This window comes from Sus scrofa, chromosome 1 (assembly GCF_000003025.6).
Source record: "Sus scrofa isolate TJ Tabasco breed Duroc chromosome 1, Sscrofa11.1, whole genome shotgun sequence".
Taxonomy (NCBI): domain Eukaryota; kingdom Metazoa; phylum Chordata; class Mammalia; order Artiodactyla; family Suidae; genus Sus; species Sus scrofa.
The window spans coordinates 179,866,507-179,873,728 of record NC_010443.5 but is presented as its reverse complement, the minus strand read 5'-3'; the positions used below and the strand labels follow the sequence as shown (position 1 = coordinate 179,873,728).

At 49.3% G+C, this 7,222-nt stretch overlaps 1 long non-coding RNA gene across 1 annotated transcript in view; it reads left to right on the top strand.

Annotated features, from left to right (window-relative positions):
• The window catches only part of LOC110262124, a 103,478-nt gene continuing 96,521 nt past the window's right edge, over positions 266–7,222 (top strand). The window contains exon 1 of the long non-coding RNA XR_002346705.1: positions 266–2,088. This is a non-coding gene — a long non-coding RNA (uncharacterized LOC110262124). The remainder of the gene's footprint in view (positions 2,089–7,222) is intronic.

Genomic DNA, 7,222 nt, shown 5'->3' with positions numbered 1-7,222 from the left:
TGGGACTTTATAGAGATGCTTAAGTTAAAATGAGGTCTAATCCAGTATGACTAGTGTCTTTACAGAATGAGGTGTGGACACAGATGGGCTGAAGCAAGATGCTGTGAAGATGCAGGGAGAAGGTGGCTGTCTGTAAGCCAAGGAGAGGGGCCTCAGAGGACACCAGCCCTGCCGGCGCCTTGACCTCAGACTTCCCAGCATCCATTACTGTGAGAATAAACTTCTGTTGTTTAAGCGACACTGTCTCCTGTACTTGTTACAGTAGCCCTAGCAAGCTCATGCAGTACTGAGGTCTGATGAGAGAGAAGAAACATGCTTTGGTAGGAGACTAATGTCTCTCCAGTAAGCTGATCCCCTCAGTGTTTCTCACCATATGCCTTTCTCCAGCTGCCCTACCTCTTGATGCTTCCGCCAAGCCAGATACTCTCTAGCATCTTACCCTGTGAGCAGAAGTTTTTTGGGAAAGTGCTTCCTCCATCTTGCACAGTTCGGGAGTCTCTGGAGTGGCGAATCGGCTGCAGTTTTAAATGGTGACAGCCACCAGGCTCCACAGAAAGACCAGCCAAGCCCCTGAGAACTCTCACCTCATTGGGCACTCAGTGAGGACTGTCCCTCGCTTTTCTAACCCACCCTCCCTGGGAGCTGCGGCAATCTGGCCCTGAATGTAATTTCTCCCCATTTTCATTGGAGGTAAATGTGGCATGCAAAATGCATTTTTAGTGACTGAGATCTGCATTTAAGCATTTTTTCCCATCTTTGCTGGGTCATTAAGCCTTTAAATTCATCAATATTTCAATGATTTTTGTAGTCTAGTGATGAATAGAGTTGTTTAGGTTTTCATTCTCTCCATGCTCCCTTGCCTGTAAGATGCTTCAGCAAGAGCTCACCAAAGGGTAACTGAACACATGTGCTGTTCTGAATGGATTCTTTCCTGGCAGCCCAACTCCAGCAGATCGCATCACACCCAGGCTCAGGATCTAAGGACTGTGAGGATGGTTCCAGTGACCCTTGGAAGTCCAGTCAGAAGTTGGCATGTCATAGAGACCGTGACACCATTTCTACCAGGACCACCTTCACTCCTGCCCCTCCTCCCCCAGCCCCGCCCCCAGTGTTAGCACAGAGTCTTGTCTCTACACTGGATCCCCAGGTGAAGGACTGGCCTGTGTCTTAGGGGCTGTGCTAGAGCTGCACTAAGTCTGGCTGGTTCTTTGATGAGAAGGAGGCGGGAGCCAAGACCCACCAGGAACAGCAGATTCATGTCCCTTCACTGAGTGGAATAGCAGGCAGAATTGTCGGCATGATATAAACAACTCTTTCTCTCTGTTAATTTTACTTTTGTTGAACACATGGCAATTTACAGCATGGCTGGACACAATATGGCAGATAGAGCTGCAGATTGGAGTTGCAAAGTCAGTTCAGCCACAAGCATTTTGGAGAATGCTAAGGCAAAGGGACATAGGTCAGAGACTTTTTTCTTTTTATTTGTTTCCACTTGGTCCAAGGCTTGGGCAAGGGCTCCAGGGTAGTTTAAAAGCTGCCCAGTGGCTGCAGCATGAGGCACAGGCAGAAGACCTGACACTGGAATGGGGGGGTGGGAGGTAGGAGTTTGGGGTGCACAGGGGCTCCCCAGAGCTCCCTGGGCTCAGGAGGCTGCCAGTCATGCTTGAGGGTGAGCCTTTAAAGAGCTCCTTGCTCAGCCCCACCTGGATGCTGCCAGTCTGGGAGATTAGTCACCTGGCCGCCCATCTTCTTGATGAGTTTCACCTGCTCATCTAGGACGAGGTTCTCCAGGAAGTCAGAGCTGGGGCTCTGCACAGGCAGGACCCAGGGCAGGCAGACCCAAATGGCCAGGTTCAGGTTCTTCTCCCCGACTGTGGTGGCTTCCATGCTCCATGCTGTCTAGGCTTTCACCTCACTCATCTTGGGGACAGCTTCTGCACGTCCTGGAAGAGGGTGAGGCCACTGTGCTGGTTTTGCATCTTTGAGAGACGCTCAGGGCCCTTACGCTTCTCCTCGACTCACTCATGGAAGAAGTGGCCCAGGCCCTCCAGCACCACATCATTGCGGTGGAAAGACGCCCATGGAGAGGTAGGTGTGGGAGGCCCACATATACCCGTTGACCAGGCGGTTGGCAGTTGGTGACGGCTTTCTTCTCGGTGGAACAATTCTGATGAATTTGGGAGCTCACGGTCGATGGACAATAAGGAACTAACCTCAAAAAATGGTGCTGTCTGGTCCTGAGGGCAGAGGATGTATATTTGGTTGATTCTGAAGGTTGCAACTGGAAAAGAGATCGAAGGCTGGTCGGAGGCTGAAAGAAGGGGCTTGATGGGATCTTATCTGTCCTAACACTGTTGAAGCAAGAGACAGTTCCAGGACACCACCAGGCACACTGCCAGTGATAGACTCTTAAAGCAAATAGAAATTGTTACTTTCGCTTTGGTTCCATTTCCTCACCTGTATGATGTGTGCTTTGGGCTGGAGGTTCCCTTCTCGAGCCCCTGACATTAGTAAGTTTAGGCTCAGGGCTCTCGGCTGAGAAAGACTGGCCATGTAGGACCACCTCAATAACCCCATGGCTTAGGAAAGCAGCAGCCCCTCCCCACTCTACCTGGAAATGACCTAAAACAGAGTTTGGTAATGGAAGGAACAAAGATGAGAAATGGGTTACGTAAGAAATGTCTGGTGGGTCACACTGCTTGCTTCCAAGCAGATCTGAATTTAGTATCTGGTAGGGACAGAACAGGTGCTCTGCATTAGAAAGGTAAAGACAGGAGTTCCCATATCATGGCTCAGCAGAAGTGAATCTGACTAGTATCCATGAAGATGCAGGTTCAATCCCTGGCCTTGCTCAGTGGGTTGGGGATCTGATGTTGCCATGAGCTGTGATGTAGGTCATGGATGTAGCTTGGATCTCACGTTGCTGTGGCCGTGGTGTAGACTGGTGGCTACAGCTCCGATTAGACCCCTGGCCTGAGAACCTCCATATGCCGCTGGTGAAGACATAAAAAGACAGAAAAAAAAAAAAAAAGAAAGATAAAGACAAATTGTTCTTGACATTGTAGAACTCCCAATCTTGGTATAATGTTGAGTGTTTTATCATAAGGCAAAAGCTGAGCCTTTGGGTGGGGTACTATTGAAATCCACTCATAAAAACTTTGATGTATCAGAGCACCTCTTAGCCTTTAATTCCTAGATTCACATGTCTTCAAAGCTGTGACAGTCATTAATGCTGTTCACCAAATATTTTCAGTTCTCCTACTGAGCATGTAGGTGAGCCATATTTTCCTGAGCCACAGAATTGTGGTTCTGTGACTTGCTTTAGCAATGAAACATTAGTAGCACGGTAGGTTTTGCTTCCAGGCAAAAGCATTAAGTATCATCACATGCCACCTCTCCCCGCCACACTTCCAGGGTTCTTTTCCTCTTCAGTGTACCAGCAATGCAGCAGACAGCAGAAGCTCACTAGCCTGTGCCTCTCAGAGAGGACAAATGGGAATCTCTATGGTGGGCATATAGTAGGAACAAGAAACAAAATTTTGTTGTTCTAAGCCATGAAGATTTAAAAAAAAAATTATTACAGAAATTTTCAAACATATGAAAACAGAGACTATAGTGTGTTGAACCTGCCACACCCCTTACTGTAGCTTCAACAGGTATCAAGATAAAACCACTCTGAGCTGGGGTTTGTTTGTTACTACAGCACAACCTAGACTAATCCTGCCTAAAACAGAGGGAAAAGATATTATTTCATAGAAATGCTAAATGAGTGATGGGTAAAGAGAATGGAAACACAATTTATGAGATTCTCTTTTTATGCCATATTTTTCTTAAAGTTGTTTATGCTTTTGCGAATTCAGGCGAGTTGAACAGCTGCATGGATTAGTTGAAGTAAAAGTTGCTGGACACTTAGAATGGGGCTGCTTTGTAGAATCTGTCTTTCATTTCCGCCTCAGTCCCTCTCCTTTTTGGCTCACCCTCCAGCTCCTCTGGCAGGTGGAGCTCACCTTCTCATCAGCTGCCTGATTTTCATGTGGAGAGGGCTGGTCTCCTGTGGTTTTGTGTCCTGGACTGCTTCAGCTTTCTGGGCCTCAACAGCTTACATCTTGTGTTGTTGCTGCTGCCTTTGGGAGGCAGGTCCAGAAAGTTAAGCCTGTGGACATTAAGGGCTATTCTCTTCACAGGGACATTTTCACATAGTTCATTTTGAGTCATGCAGGGACCTCAGGTTTCTGCTATCAAGGCTGTTCCTCAGGTGTGCTTGTTACAATGGTTAATGGGGTCACAGAATATCCCAAAAAAATTTAACTCATGGCTAAACCTGCTGAGGTGTGTTTTTATGTGATGTTGTGATATGTATATATAACACATACTGTCTGTAAGTGTGTTGCAGTGTTTCTTATTCTGTCCCACTGGTCTCTGTGGCACTGAGCCAGTACTCAGCTCTGTTATGATGGGTTTGTAGCCTGTTGGATTGAGCCAGTCTCCCTTCTTTACTCTTCTTTTTAAAAGTTTATTTATTTGTTATTCCTCAAAAAGAAATCCAACTGGAATTTTGATTGTGCTGAATTTATAGGTTAATCGTGAATTCAGTTAGGTCTTTATAGTCACCCAAGAGAGGTCAGCCTATCTTAGGGCATCCAGTTCAAACACATGGAATGGGCTCTATTTACTCAGGTCATTGTCTATTTCCTTTATGAGAATTTTCAAAGTTTCTGTATGGAAGTTCCTGTATAGAATATTTTGTAGTCCTGTTGCTGTCACAAATGGTACCTTTTCAGTAATATTTCCTTGCAGGGATGGCTGGGGAGAGATCCTGTCGATTTGTACCTGGTCGTTTTATATCTGGCAAACTTACTGATCCTTATCAGTTCTAATTTGTTGGAGCCTTCGTTTTTTGTTTTTTTTTTCACGTTGACCTTTTGCTTTTCCATTGCTGCAATAAGAAGAAATCCCCCCCCCCATTTAATATCTGGGGTGGGTGGATGACGGGCAGTGGGGGGATGATGCAGTAGGAGTGGAAAATGTTTCTTCCTCCTACTGTGGGGCGGGGTCGGGCCTCTAGGAGGTGACTATCTGGGTCTCCACAGCGTCACAGACCTGGAGTCAGGCCACAGACCCTTGTGGTGGGAGAAAAGGGGGCTGAATGTTCTGTGGTGACAAAAAAGGGGAGGGGAGGGGATTCTACCCAAAGAGAGAGGGAGGGATTTAGGAGGAGGAAGACAGCGGAAAGGGGAAGACTCTTTTGAAGGGGACTTTGAGGGGGTAGGAGGTCAGTGAGGGGCCCAGAAATTCTCAGAGACAGTATATGGCCAGAGTCTTCAGTGCCAGAAGGGTAGCTGGACCACAGCCCCACCATCCAGTAGTATTGCCCAAAGCCCTGGGGACCACTGGTCACCTGACAAAGGATGGGGGAGGAGCTCAAGCACCTGGGAGCAGCCCTTCCCAGCAGTGGCCCACACTGACCAAGTGGTAGATACCCAACCCCATGCCACCCTCATCACCCACGCTGCTGCAACCCCAGCACCCAAAGCAAGGGGGCCCAGGAACTCCTGGGGTCTGGACCTCCAGGATCCCTAGGACTCCTGTGAGTCAGAGGTAGATCCACAAGGCACAGCCAGGGTGACGGCCCCACACTTGATCCTGAAAGGAAGTTGACAGAGGGTGAGTCGGGTTGAGAACGTTTTAGCCCGGCTGGTTTGCCTTGTTTGATGAATAACTGTGGCCGCCTGTTAAAGTCACTCTGGTTTGGAAACTTCTCCGCACACCTGAGAGGCGGGGAAAGTGGGCTGCCTTCTGCCCCGCACAGCATTTGACAGGCTGCTGGGGCAGGCAGGGCTTAGTGACCCCGATTCCAGTTGTTGGCAAGTGAGGAAGCCCCCCTCCTTCCAGGGCTTCCCCAGGACAGGCTGAGCAGCACGGCCAGGGCACTGGGCTAGGCTGACCTCTGTGCTCCTACTGGCCCCTTCCCTGCCTTTCCACATCCACACACGTGAACTTCAGGAATCACTCCTAGGACTTGCTTTGTTCACACAGAGATTGGGGTGAGCAGAGGCATGCAGGCCAGGGTGTTCATGTGGACAAGTAGCCAGATGCCCTCAGTCCATTCAGATGCTGGATCCCTTGGGTCTCAGAGGGAGATGGGCCTGGCCCTGCTTGTAAGTAGGCAGTGAAGAGGCCAGACTTCCTTTGGAAGTTTATAACCCCAAACAGAGCAGGTTATTTTGGAGGAAAGAAGCCAGAAACGGGGTCAGTGGGATGAGAGCAAGAAAACCTGGTCCAGAAACGCCAGTGTCCTGAGCCTGTCCAGGTGCTTCCAAGAGCGGAGCAGCCGGGCCAGGCTGGACCCAGGGCGTCCCCCCGGCCTGCGGGTGGGTGAGGCCCCTGTTCCTGGGCGTGCTCCTTGTTTCCTGTTACAGCCTGTCTCCACATGCTGGGTGGCTGTGAAAAAACGGCTGCCGTGACTCAGCTTTATAAATAGGACATTCACAGTGAAGATGGTAGGAGATTCCCAAAGTCTTCCTCCTGGGCTTATTTTAGGTGTGCAGCTTACACAAGTGAAGTCCCAGAGACCCTCCTCCAGCCTCCTCCCCACAGCATTCAGGCCTTCGGCTCTGTGACTGGAAACCTCCCCAGGGTGGCCCGAGAGGCACCAGGAATGGAGATGCCCAGTCCCCGTCCTTGTTCAGACACTCCTCCGGAAGAAGAGCTGACCCTTTTCTCCGCTGCTCACATGCTAAGCACGGTGTGTTATCTCACCGATGTTCACTTACTCTCAGGAAGACGTGTTATTCTTCCTGTTTGGTAGATGCAGACTCTGGAATCCAAACCCATGTCTGACTCATTCCAGAACTCAGAGATAAACCACAGACTCAACTTCCCCTGAACAGAGAGTGAGAATGACAAAGGATCAGAGTAAGGAAAGGGGGCCCTCTGTTCTCAGGAGAGAAAGAGAGGAGAGGGTGCCAGTGGGCCGGCCTCTGGTTATATTTCCCTTTCCTTCTTTCCTCCAGTAACACATTTCTAGGTCCCTGGCTGTTTCTGGAAAGCCAGGCTTGAGCTTTAAGTGGCTTGACAGCCCCTGCTGTAGTGAGGCTTGAAGGAGAAGTTGAGAGGGTGCCTACCTCGGGAAGGGGGCTCTGCAACTGGGGGTGCGCAGGTCTTTGAGTTTTAGGACAGAAATGCTGTTAAAGGATTTGCCCAGCAAGTCTCAGTGTACTTT